Source organism: Columba livia, chromosome 11, assembly GCF_036013475.1.
Source record: "Columba livia isolate bColLiv1 breed racing homer chromosome 11, bColLiv1.pat.W.v2, whole genome shotgun sequence".
NCBI lineage: Eukaryota > Metazoa > Chordata > Aves > Columbiformes > Columbidae > Columba > Columba livia.
The window spans coordinates 2,152,570-2,164,934 of NC_088612.1; the positions used below are offsets into that span (position 1 = coordinate 2,152,570).

General features: G+C 42.8%; 1 long non-coding RNA gene across 2 annotated transcripts in view; it reads right to left on the reverse strand.

The window, feature by feature from the left end:
- The window catches only part of LOC135580552 (uncharacterized), a 120,973-nt gene that overhangs the window by 94,667 nt on the left and 13,941 nt on the right, over positions 1-12,365 (reverse strand). The gene's annotated exons all lie outside the window — the stretch shown is intronic.

A 12,365-nucleotide genomic window follows, 5' to 3' on the forward strand; every position in this document is an offset into this window, starting at 1 on the left:
ATAAAATGGGAAAATAAAATGGGAAAATAAAATGGGAAAATAAAATGGGAAAATAAAATGGGAAAATAAAATGGGAAAATAAAATGGGAAAATAAAATGGGAAAATAAAATGGGAAAATAAAATGGGAAAATAAAATGGGAAAATAAAATGGGAAAATAAAATGGGAAAATAAAATGGGAAAATAAAATGGGAAAATAAAATGGGAAAATAAAATGGGAAAATAAAATGGGAAAATAAAATGGGAAAATAAAATGGGAAAATAAAATGGGAAAATAAAATGGGAAAATAAAATGGGAAAATAAAATGGGAAAATAAAATGGGAAAATAAAATGGGAAAATAAAATGGGAAAATAAAATGGGAAAATAAAATGGGAAAATAAAATGGGAAAATAAAATGGGAAAATAAAATGGGAAGTGAGAGAGTCTAAAGCAAGAGCACCAACAGAGTAGTTTGGCTCAGGCAAGCTGGGGAGGCCCCTCCAGACACCCCAGAGACGGGGAATCAGGCCGGGCTGGATGAAGAGCAGCACTCAGGACAAGCACATAACATCCCTCCTGTGCAGGTCACCTTATCTCCCAGCCACTCCTATCAGCCACAACCCTCTGCCCTGCCACCTTCTCCTGGTGCTTCTGCACGAGTGGACCAGCTGGGCACCTCCCGTTGTGTTGACAAGTCTCAAATAAGGACGACGGTAGGGGCAAGGAGGAGGGGGAAAAGTGAAAAACGCTTGAGAACCAGTGTCTTATTGGTTTCTACAATGACTGAATGAATTCCAAATTAAACGCTTTCCAAACACTGCTGAAGCACATCTTTAGGATCTCTGAGAATGATTTCTTGAATGACTGAAAGCACCTTGAAAACATAACACACTGGGCATTGTTCTGTTTATAATGTATGTTCTGAAAAATTGGCCAGGTTCATATTAAGCTAATAAATGGCAGCTTTCCAGCCTGAGAGCTTCATAATGGGTATCTTGGCCTTTCAAGAGCCTTTTTTTTTAATCCCACAGAGAGTATATATGTGCAATTGCATGTGAACTGTCGGCCTCAGGAAGGAGGAGGTTCCACATTGTGTTTTCTGCTAGCAAGCTGCTTCATCTAATGAATGCACCAATCTTCATCCTTCCCTTTATGATCTTAGAGGGGAGTGTTTGTGACAGCAGGCATGAAGAATCACATCTGCTTTTGTGTGTCTTTTGTTTTCCTTCATTTTGGGGACAAGCTACAAAACAAAACGTGAGATTACTTCTTCAGATAAAAAGAGAAAAATTAGTATTAACAGTTACCCATCAATGTAGTTGCCATAATAGTCATGGGATGAATTCCACTTGCATGCCATGAGAAACAACATTCACGAGCTAAGTCCAAACTTCAAGAGACAAAACTTCACAGGCTTCAATAGTAATGAAAGTCACCTTCAGTTCCTCTTTTAGCTGAGTTCTCCTGTGGTGCACTTGTAGCTCTGCGCTGACAGACGATTTGAATGAGCCTATATCATAGAGATTAGGGATTTCTCAAATTTCATTTCATATTATTAAAAAAAAAAAAAATCACTAAATATTTAATTCATACTCTGAGCATTGCAGTCAATAATTTTGACAGTCATCAGCAAGCAACAAGATTGTATTATCAGCTAATTGTCCCTGCCAAACTTCAGCATCACACAAGTGAAAATACAGGTGTTCACATGGAGAAGACCAGACACATCACACTCAGCTGAAGCCTTTGCTGATCTGCACACGTATCCCTCACTGCAGTATACTGCAGTAATCTAGGTGGAAGTCACTGCAGGGACAAGCATGAAAGCTGCCTAAAGAACAGAGGTTTGCTTTCATAAGAGCTTCTGAGCTTTCAAACCTCCGACTTTCTGCCAAATCTGAATGGAAATCTATGAAACTTTTTCCCGTAAAACGACTACAACTCAATCTAAATGTCTGATTTTCACTTCAGTTATACGCTGGAGATGCATGAGGGGAAAAAAAAAGCTCTAAAATGAAAATCTGCTTCCAATTTAGAAGAGAAAAAAGAGAGGAAAAATTCAAATAAAATAAATAATAATAATAATAAAGGAAAACACCAAACGCCACACTTTCAATTCCCAAAAGGTGAAACAGGAATGACATCACTACCACTTTTTTCTAATTTTCTTTCAAAACAATGTCCCTAAAGAACCTCATTTGGCAAGACATTCTGGTTCATATGAAGCACTTAGCTCAGGAAAACACACTTGTGTCAGAGTTTTGGACTGGCTTTGGGAGGCCTGTTACTCCCCAGAAAGAAGTGCTGATACATCACTTTACTGAACATGGCAGCTGTTGGTTACTCGAGAGAAGAACCCAATGAGCAAGAAGAAACTTAAACAAGACCCTTTGTGTAGAAGGTCTGTCCAGATGTGACCGTTGGCTGAGCAGCCCTCCTGCACCACGGGGAGCTTCCTACCCCCAAATCAGTTCAAACTGGCTCCTCAATTCCAGCAGGACAGGGACCTGCTGGAGAGAGTCCAGCGCAGCCACCAAGATGCTGAAGGGAGTGGAGCATCTCCCGTGTGAGGAAAGGCTGAGGGAGCTGGGGCTCTGGAGCTGGACAAGAGGAGACTGAGGGGTGACCTCATTCATGTTACAGATATCTAAAGGGTGAGTGTCAGGAGGATGGAGCCAGGCTCTTCTCGGTGACAACCAGTGATAGGACAAGGGGTAATGGGTACAAACTGGAACAGATGAGGTTCCACTTAAATATGAGAAGAAACTTCTTCCTGGTGAGGGTGGCAGAGCCTGGCCCAGGCTGCACAGGGGGGTTGTGGAGTCTCCTTCTGTGCAGACATTCCAACCCACCTGGACACCTTCCTGTGTAACCTCATCTGGGTGTTCCTGCTCCATGGGGGGATTGCACTGGATGAGCTTTCCAGGTCCCTTCCAATCCCTGACACTCTGGGATTCTGTGAAATCAGAGAAACAGCAAAGTTGTCGGCCAGGGAGCTACACTTCGTTCACAAACGCTGTAACGTACCACTGAGCACAACCTCCAAACCTGGTATTTTTAAGCCCTAATCTTCCTACTTAGGAACAGACTACGGCCGCTGGCACTTTATGAGCAAGCTGTTATTGTTTTATACATCAGATAGATAACAGGAACTATCTTTTTGCTGTGTCCCACTTCTGAATGTGAGGCAAAGGGTCCAAAACAAACTTCACAAAGGTCTTTGTCCTTTCACTTAGAAATACCAGCTTTATAAAAACTGCTGCCAGCTACAAGAGCAAGTCAAACGGGCACCAACAGAAGAAAAAATACCTCCCCTTAGGGTACTGCTCCCAAACACTCACAGCAAAATCCTTTTTCTTCTAAAGGTTTCGTCTCAGGACGGAACAAGTCCAGAGCTTTGTCCTCTGTGGGCTGGCATTTACAGCAAGAGCAGAGGAGCTCATATGAGGAACCCTTTGGTTCCAGGAGAACAGCTGTAGTGCTGTCAGCACAGCACATGTGACTTCGCATGTGTCTGAGGGAGAAGGGAGCAACCGACGTGAAGAACAAATCACTGCAGCAGGGAAAGGATCCCATTTCTAGTCTGAACGCAGAGAAGGTGTCACAGTGCAGCTTGCCCTCTCTCTACACTCCTTGATTTTGGTTTCTAACATCACGGGCTAAATCAATTTCCCCTTCTGGACCAGAGTTGGAAGAAAACCTTAACTAAAATGTCTTTGTCATAAAGGATATTACTCCCCTGCAGTGCCAGATGGGTCCGCAGACATGCAATTTATCCAATATCAGGAGGTGAATATGGGGTTAGCAAAACCATTTTCTCACTACTCTCTTAAGGCTTCTTTGCTTTTGCTATCCCAGGCTAAGGTTCATGATTTCAGGCTTTCCCATATTGCAAGAATTAAAATCCTGAGCAAGCATACAGGACAGGAGGGGAACACCACCACATGCTGAAGAATATTAACTTGAATTAGCTTTCGAAATTGAAGCATTAAACACAGCCCCTCTGCAAACACTCTCAATCAAAAGTAAAGTATTAACACACTTGCTAAGGGAACTCAGTCAAATTATAACCACTTTAATTCTGAATAAGTAATTAACTAGATTTGCATGAGCTGAACAGCCCATAACTGGCAGCAGACAAGCTGGGCATCCAGAGGAAGTGGGGGAGGCTTCTCTGCACACAGAGAAGGAGACTTTGTTTAGGACACTGTATGGATCCACATGCAAGAGATCAGCATCACTCAGAACCTGGGAGCTTTAGGATCACAGCCGTATGCCTCTGGAGAGAACAGAGCAGATGCTGACTGCAAACTGTCCCCTAAGACGCTGGCAGCCAGCGGCTTGGGCTGAAACAGGGAATAGGCACCATTTCATCCAGGTACGGGGGGAAGAGAAGAAACAATCATCAGATGGTTTAAGCCAGCTACCATTACAGACTTGTGACTCAGTCTTCAAGGCACACAAGCTGGCTGTAGCCTCCACTTCAGGCAATTTAGAAAGAGAGACTTTGCAGAACTTCATGACAGTTAGGAACAAGTAATTTAAGACTAGACCTCTGATTAAGTGTGACCTCTTCCTTTAGCTGCACAATTCCCTCTCTATTGATAGAAGCAGACAATTCCTTTCCTGAAGTTTGTTTTGTCCAACTCAAGGGCTTATTATTTCCAGAAGACAGAACACCAATACATGTGGAAATGTGAAGTCTCAGCAGTATCAAAGAACCCGCGCTCATCTGCACACAGGAAGAAACTGCACTGAATACTTGACGGCAGCAAGAACCAGAGAGAAGAAGAGAGAAGAGGCTTTCCTCAGACTCCCACTACTCCCACCTATACTGCTCCTGCCCCAGCTCGCCTTTCTGGCTCCTGAGAGACAAGTAGCTTAACACCTTTCCCAAGCAGGAAGGTAACAGTCTTTGTTGTCTAGTGAGTCTAGAACATTAAGGGGCTAAAGTAAAACTCTTCTTTGGTTGGAAAACTGCCGCACCTAGGGGAAAAAACAGTAGCGATGTCCTGGGAAAACACAGCTGGATCAGGCTTAGGTTCTGTTCACCCCTGGAAGGTGAGCCTGCATGTCTAAGGAACAGATGTGTTGCTGTTAAACACACATCCTGTGTAGGTAAATAGCATTAATCTGAATAAACTTCCTATTCCACAGTGGCAGACAAAATGCATTTACCCCAATTATATTTTCACTGGTTTATTGCAATTTTGGAAGAGCAGTAAAGATTTGGTGCATGTCCTGGTTAAGCCCCATTGCTTGCAAGTAATCAGAAAAACATCAGAAGTCTCCTGGCTAACGCAGTCCAGTTTTGCCCAGCCATTACATGTCACTAATTAAATACAGGGGGACATGCTTCAGCTTTCCCTCCCCCACCACAAACAAATACTCTGCTTGCACACAATAACATGGTAAGGGGGAAGGACAGCAGAGAGAAGATAGCTGGGAGCAGGCTACCCCAATAAAGAACCACTTCTTTTGCCTGCACACCTCTTCCAAATGATCCTGGGAAACTGGCCAGATTAATTACCCTGGTAGACCACACACAGCCCATGGGTAAGCAGCCTTTGCCTTGAAAAACTGACTTGAATTATGAAGCTCTTGTCTCTTGAAACATTGTCAAAGGTGCCAAGGTTGAAAAATAACACTGCGCCACTCTCCCTTCGTTCAGCTGCTGTGTTTTGAGTTGTGCTGGTCGAGGATGCAGCCTGTTGCACCACCTTAGTGCGGAGCTGCAAGAGGGGAATTACAAAACTCCCCAGATCCCAGCCTGCCGGCTGGATGACTTCCAGGATACAAAGTCTGTTTTAATCACAGACACATGTATGCATTTCCCACCATACTATGAATCTCCCTGCCAGGTCCACTTTTTATGAATGAATAAGGTATTGAAACCAGCAGGACTCCTGCTTTCACAGCATCCAGAACTGGGGAAATTCTTGTGAATCTCAAATCCTGCCAGGTAAGAGAAGCCAAGGGACCACACAGTGCACGCTGGATGGGGGCTGAGATCACTGTTAACAGCCTCCTGGGGAGCCAGGATTTTGTCAGTCACACGCTTCAGTGTCCATTTCTGGAAGTACCTTTTGAATATCGCGCAGAAAGGACCATCATTTAACTGCAACGCAAAGTTGCGCTTTCTTTGGGTACCCAAAGTGCTGAATGACCTCGGAAGTATCCAAAGCAGCACAGCCGTACCACCTGTGCCTCGCTATGGCTGTGGTCCTGTTTCCCTACAACCACACAGCCTATGGGGCACCATCTGATTTGGTGTGGTTTGGAGCTGCTTTAAAGTGGGTCTCGCAGCTCCAACTGCGTTTCTTCACAGAACTTCACACACACCCCTGCGTGAAAACACATGGATGTAGGTTAGTTTGATCTAGAAATGAACTGTTGGAAGGCGCTGGACTGTGGGACGGAGCGGCTGCGCTCCGGTACAGCAGCCCTGCTGCTGGAAGGCAACTTCTAGGATAGGGACAGCAGCAAATGACCGCAGGGCAGTGACATCCAAATTGCTGCAGCTGCTTGCTCGGGCACACAGAAGCCACAGCAGTCAGCGTTGTGTCAGACAGCAACAGGTTTGATGACTCAGCAGCGGGCAGTTCAGCCCAAAGAGGGAGACGGATGTCCATCCGAGTTAACTTTCACAAAGTACTTGAGAGTCTAGCATAAATTTGATACACTTGGTGTAGTTCTTGCTAATTACATAGCACCTAGCAATTGATTGTCAAATAAATCCAGAAAGGAGTTCTCAGTAAGAAACTGTTTGCAACAAACCAATGAGTAAAACTTTAAGTCAATGTTTGCTCGCTGCTGGTGAAATTGCGGGCTACTTAATTAAGACTATCTTGTTAAAAGCTGAGTAAAATCCTCTGCGCCAGAAAGGAGGCTTGAAGGTAGAATAAAGAATATAACAAACAAACAAAATACAGTAAGTACCACCAAATAAATTGCCACGTGCTTGCAGTGCTCAGTATGCAGTGGTTCAGAGGAACAATTTGAAACATGCAAGAGAAAACAGAGCAACATTCACATTTCGACTTAGCAAGCACGCATGGGTTGCATGGGTTTTTCAAACTCACTAAGACCTTGTAACAGAGACTGTTTCCTCAAACATAAACTATGATGGTAACTACGTGCACTGGTACCATTTTGACCTTTTGTTCAGCTTGACAAAACAATGAAATTTGTCCATATGTCTACTGTAAATATTTACATATGATGCACATTCTGCAGGCAACGAGAAACCAAATAAGTTAATTCTGTAACATGCAAGTCACCAAGGCTGCACACACTTGCAAAGCAGGATCATGAATATGTTTTTGCTAGATTTAAAGATATCAATAGCCATTCAACTATTACACTTTACATAACAAGTGAAAATACATGCAAACAAAGCAAATTAATTACTTACCAATACTATTGACTGCTTCTGCCTTACAAATTGATTACCTTTGGGATCCAGAAAGGGTATTAAGTGGATTCTGACACATATTTGCTGCATTGGCCAAAAGCAGAATGTTGGGTTTGTTGGGTTTTTTTGTAGTGGTTCTTTTTGGTGTGGTTTGGCTTCTTTTGTTTGTAAGGTAAAACCCACCATTTAAACAAACTATAGTCACATTTTAGATAACACTACTGCTGCTGCTGCTATTCCTGCCACGAGTTTTTAATCAGTTCTGAGCCACTTACACCTGTAAGGAATCCATAAGGCGATAGCAAGCAATACTCTCCTGGAAATGTAATTAACAAAGCCCCAGTCCATCTAAGTTACAAATACAGATTGCACAGAGCAGAGAATGAGAGTGGTATGAGAGAGAAGGAGGGAGGGAGAGAACGAGTTATAAACGCGTCTCATTTGGCTATAATACAAGCTGCACATGTGGACTGAGGAGAGTCTATGGCCCACAGTGTGTAAGCTGTCACCAAATTGCATTTTGCTAATAACTCATATCTGTAGCCAGCAAATTAAGCCAGCCAAAGTGCCACCTACCCAGGTAGCTATGCTGACTGTGTTTAGATATCAGTTACGCAGCTACAGCTTGGTTTTGCTTAATAGGGTTTCTCTTAAAACGTTGACAGCTGGCTGAATGCTCTAGTAGTTTTTAGCCAAATTATTGCAAGGTTTCAATTTTCATCTTAAACCTGCAGATAGGTGTGTAATCATATTACGCTAATAAATAACCGGTGCTTTCAAGGTCTGAGGGAAGGGATCAAAAAATCATACAAATCAAAAAAATACAAAGAAAAGTCTTAAGCAGACACACGTTCTAATTTATTTCACATTGATGCTTAAGACTGTTGGTCAAATAAACGCTGGTTTGCTTTCATTTCTGCCATTCATTTTGATATCCTGAGGTATTGTCACCAGCAGGAGGAAAACATTAGTTGTGAAGGAACATTTGTTTTCTGAGAGCTCTTAAATTCCCCATATGTCCTCACTGCATATTTGGGTATGCAGGAGCAGAGATATACCTGGGGCAAACAGAAACCTCATGAAAACATCATCTGTTTTACACGCACAACCTTACTGTCTATTCAAACAAGCTGGTTACCCGAGAACAGAACATTTAGCAGTATCTGGTTGTGATCATTTCTCTTTCAAACAGAGTATTATGGTAGTAAGTATCATTTACACACATAAATAAATTGACCTAGAAACCTAAGTATTTTATTGAGTAGATTATGTCCCTCCAGAACTCAACATGACATCAGATCATGGTTCTTTCTGCTGCATATGCACAACACCTATCACTTCAGTTAAAGGTGGATGTTCCCATAATGTCAGAGTCTGATATACGCCATGTAGCATAAGATTCCAGGCAACAGAGAGGCGCAATATTCTCACACTGCCCAATTTATAAATCATATCATTGTCTAGACTCAAAAAACCCCACAAACAAGACCAACCAACAACCAAAAAACAACTTTGCTGTCTCTATTAAAGTGGTTAAAAAGTCTGGTGTTTTTACTACTTAGGCAAAAAATGGAATAGCTACAAGTGCTCATAAGCACAGCTGTGGATTAATAACCCCTCTGCTCGCACCTGAGGTTTTTCTACATTTGGATAGGGCTCCCAGGCATCCGGATCTGTCTTGGCAGCTTTGAGATTAAGAACTAAGGGTTGCCAGGATTCGGTTTGTAAAATTTTCTCTCATGAAATATTTTAATTCTATAGTATATCAAATCCAGTACAGGAGAAGAAAATCAAAGTACGGTAGAAATAATTAAATATCATTTGTGGGCTGCACTTGTATGCGCTCTGGTAGGGAATGCAGACCAAGGCAGCATGTGACAGCAACAAGCTCTAGGGAGACAGGGTTACTCCACTAATAAATCCACCTGGACCCCAACAGATGCCATCTCCTGTCAAAGCGATTAGAAAACACTTGTTCTTTTGCCCCTGTTTTGTTTGCCACGTACAGCATAATCTAATCAAGAAAATGGCTTCTCAAGTAACACTTATCTTTAGATATTACAATTTTTTACCCCTCCGCAGAACATTGACACTGTCCTCATTTTAAAGGCCACATGTATGGGAGGGAATTGCTAAAGTCATCCAGCTGGGCATCAGCAGAGCCAACTCACTATGTGCCTGGGTCCCATCCAGCCACGGTGCCTTTGTTTATTGCTCTCTGCTTTGCCTGGTTACTGTCTCCAGTAGCTGTGAAGCATCCAGACTCAACACAGATCTGTGTAGCGGTTGTATAACAAAACACACAAGGAAACGGTAGGGTGAGCTGCCGAAAGGCAAAGAGAAAACAGATCTGCTAAGGAACAAACGAGATAATCCACGTGCGCCTGGAGCAAACACCAAAGGGTTACTACACATCACGGCTTCAGAGAACCACTTCCCCCCATTCACCTGCCAAGTGAAGGCTGCTAATAGCACAAACCCCAGAAATCACAGCGGATGTGGAAGAGGCACAAGAAATAGGAATTATTATAAGGTGGGACTTGGAGGTGTGGAAATGAAAGTCAAAGCACATGAATTACTGTTACAGAAACGTACGCCATATACTGTTGCTTTACCTGTCGCACAGACACACTTGGCACGACTGCTCAACGAGATCTGGCAGAAGACCTTAACACACCCATTCTGCACCATACCAGCTGAACAGAAATCACAGCCACAGCACTCAGCCAAGCACGAGGCGTGCCCGTCACAATGAGAGCTCCATGTGTTGAAAAAGACAAGCCTGCAATAACCTCGGGCCGTTAAGACAACAAATACTAATCACCAGCTGACACCAGCAAGTCCTGCTTTCTAGCAAATTGCTTTTATTTTTGTACATGTCATCTCAAGAATCATCACGTTTTAATTGCTTCATACGCTGCAATGATGTTGCCAAGGACCCTTATCTTGAACTTGTAAATCACTGGTCTTGCTAGACAATAACATCAGAGGAGATGTTGCTAACCATGGCTAAACACTACCCACAGTACACCTGTCAGACAGGGAAAAATCATGGCATTTTTTTATATAAAGCAATAATAAAGTTCTGAGAAAAAAAATGAAACCGTAGAATTTTATTGCTTCCGTAATCATTTTCCATTATCTGATTCTTTCCTATTTGACTGCACACATACAACAACCTGTTAACACCAATGGGAAGTATATGACGACTTGGGGAAGGAGGGAAACAACCTTCATGGACATTACAAACAACTTCTAAAATATCCTTTTTTCCTCCCCTTAATTTTATATAATCTATGTGGACATAAGGAATCTGAAAACAGCTCTAGCCTTTTCAGTCTCAAAATGTAAGTTGGTATTACTTCCTTCTAGCAAAAGCTAAGTACCTCATTTAACTAGTTTTTAGATCGACATACCTTGATGCCAATAAATATTTCAAAAGAGGGCAGACGATGCAGTCATTAACATTAATGGGCATTAGGGAATTGCACAACATAAGGAAAGCACAAGTGCTCTAAGATCATCAGTTTGCACTTAACAACAAACACCAGGATAACAGACTCTCTTAACCTCTTAATACCCCCCCACACACCAAAACAGCAAAGAACAGTGCAGCTGTTCTACATAGTATTAGACTCAGCTTGGTTTGCCACAATATACCAGTGGAAGGTGGCATAAAAATGTGTAAAAACCTGGTCATAAATGGAAGAAGGTGGTTGGTGTGTGTTGCACAGATGCACAAGGTGCTGTGCACCAGCTCTGCAAGGTAAGAACAAGCACAGGACACTCTGAAGGAGCCTGCAGCTCCCAGATGATACGCTAAGGGCATCCACATCACTGGGAAAATTATTCCCCAGTAGGTACCATCTCAGATTTATAACACAACCAACTACAAAGCTCTCTCAGCACTATATCTTTTCTTTCTCAGTTCCAAAACAAATAAAAATTACACTGTTTTCTATGCCTATGACTGATGCGGTTTTCACATAGGTCCAAGGCTCTACAAGATGTGACAAAGTGGGAAATATCTCTGTCATTGTACAAATATTTTGCATAGCTCTGCTTGACTGTTTGAGACAGATAGCTTGCTGTAGGTAAGATCAGAGGGGGATGTGGGAGGAATCTGACAAGAAAGAAAAACTATGACCTAGATAAGGAGCATCCCAACAAACATTCAAAGTGTTACAGACAGGCTATTAGCTGTGAAGAAACAACCTGCCTGCAGCCAGCAGTTACGTGGCTGCTTTTCCAAAGCTAAGGGAAGAGATACAAGAGAAAAACAAACAAACATAACGAAACATTGGTCTGTTAAAGACAGGGATGAGCAGGGCCAACACACTGACACTTTGAGAGCATGCAGCAGTCAGCAAGCAATCCAACCTGCACAAGCTGGAGTCAGCTGGCGTGCAACCACCACAGAGGTCAAAGATGCAGTAGATGCGTGGAGGCTTTTCCTTTGGCTACTTTTTACTATTGGGTAAGAAATAAATTAATATTTTAGGGTTTGCATGGATAAATCACTTTGCTTGCCCTACAGGGAACAACTGCTCTAGCAACTGAAGGCAACGCACCTAGGCAGATGAGAGAGGTGGTCTTTGATTCAATGCAAGAGCAAATTAGCACTACAGACAGCATCAAAATGGAACATTGGCAACCAGGCTTGAGACCCAGAGGCAGTCCAGCCTTGCAGAGCAGAGCTCAGGCACAGCCGAGGTCAGGAACCAAGGCACCCCGTTGAGTCCTTGTAGCCCTATCCAAACAAGCTGCCACAGAAATGAGACAGCACCATTAATCTTCTTTCTTACTCATTTTGAAGGAGGTGCAAGAAGCATACGGGTATTAACTGCTCTCTTCCCTACCTGCTTGCCTTCATGCCATGACCAACACTTCATGCCATGACCAACACTTCATGCCATGACCAACACTTCATGCCATGACCAACACTTCATGCCATGACCAACACTTCATGCC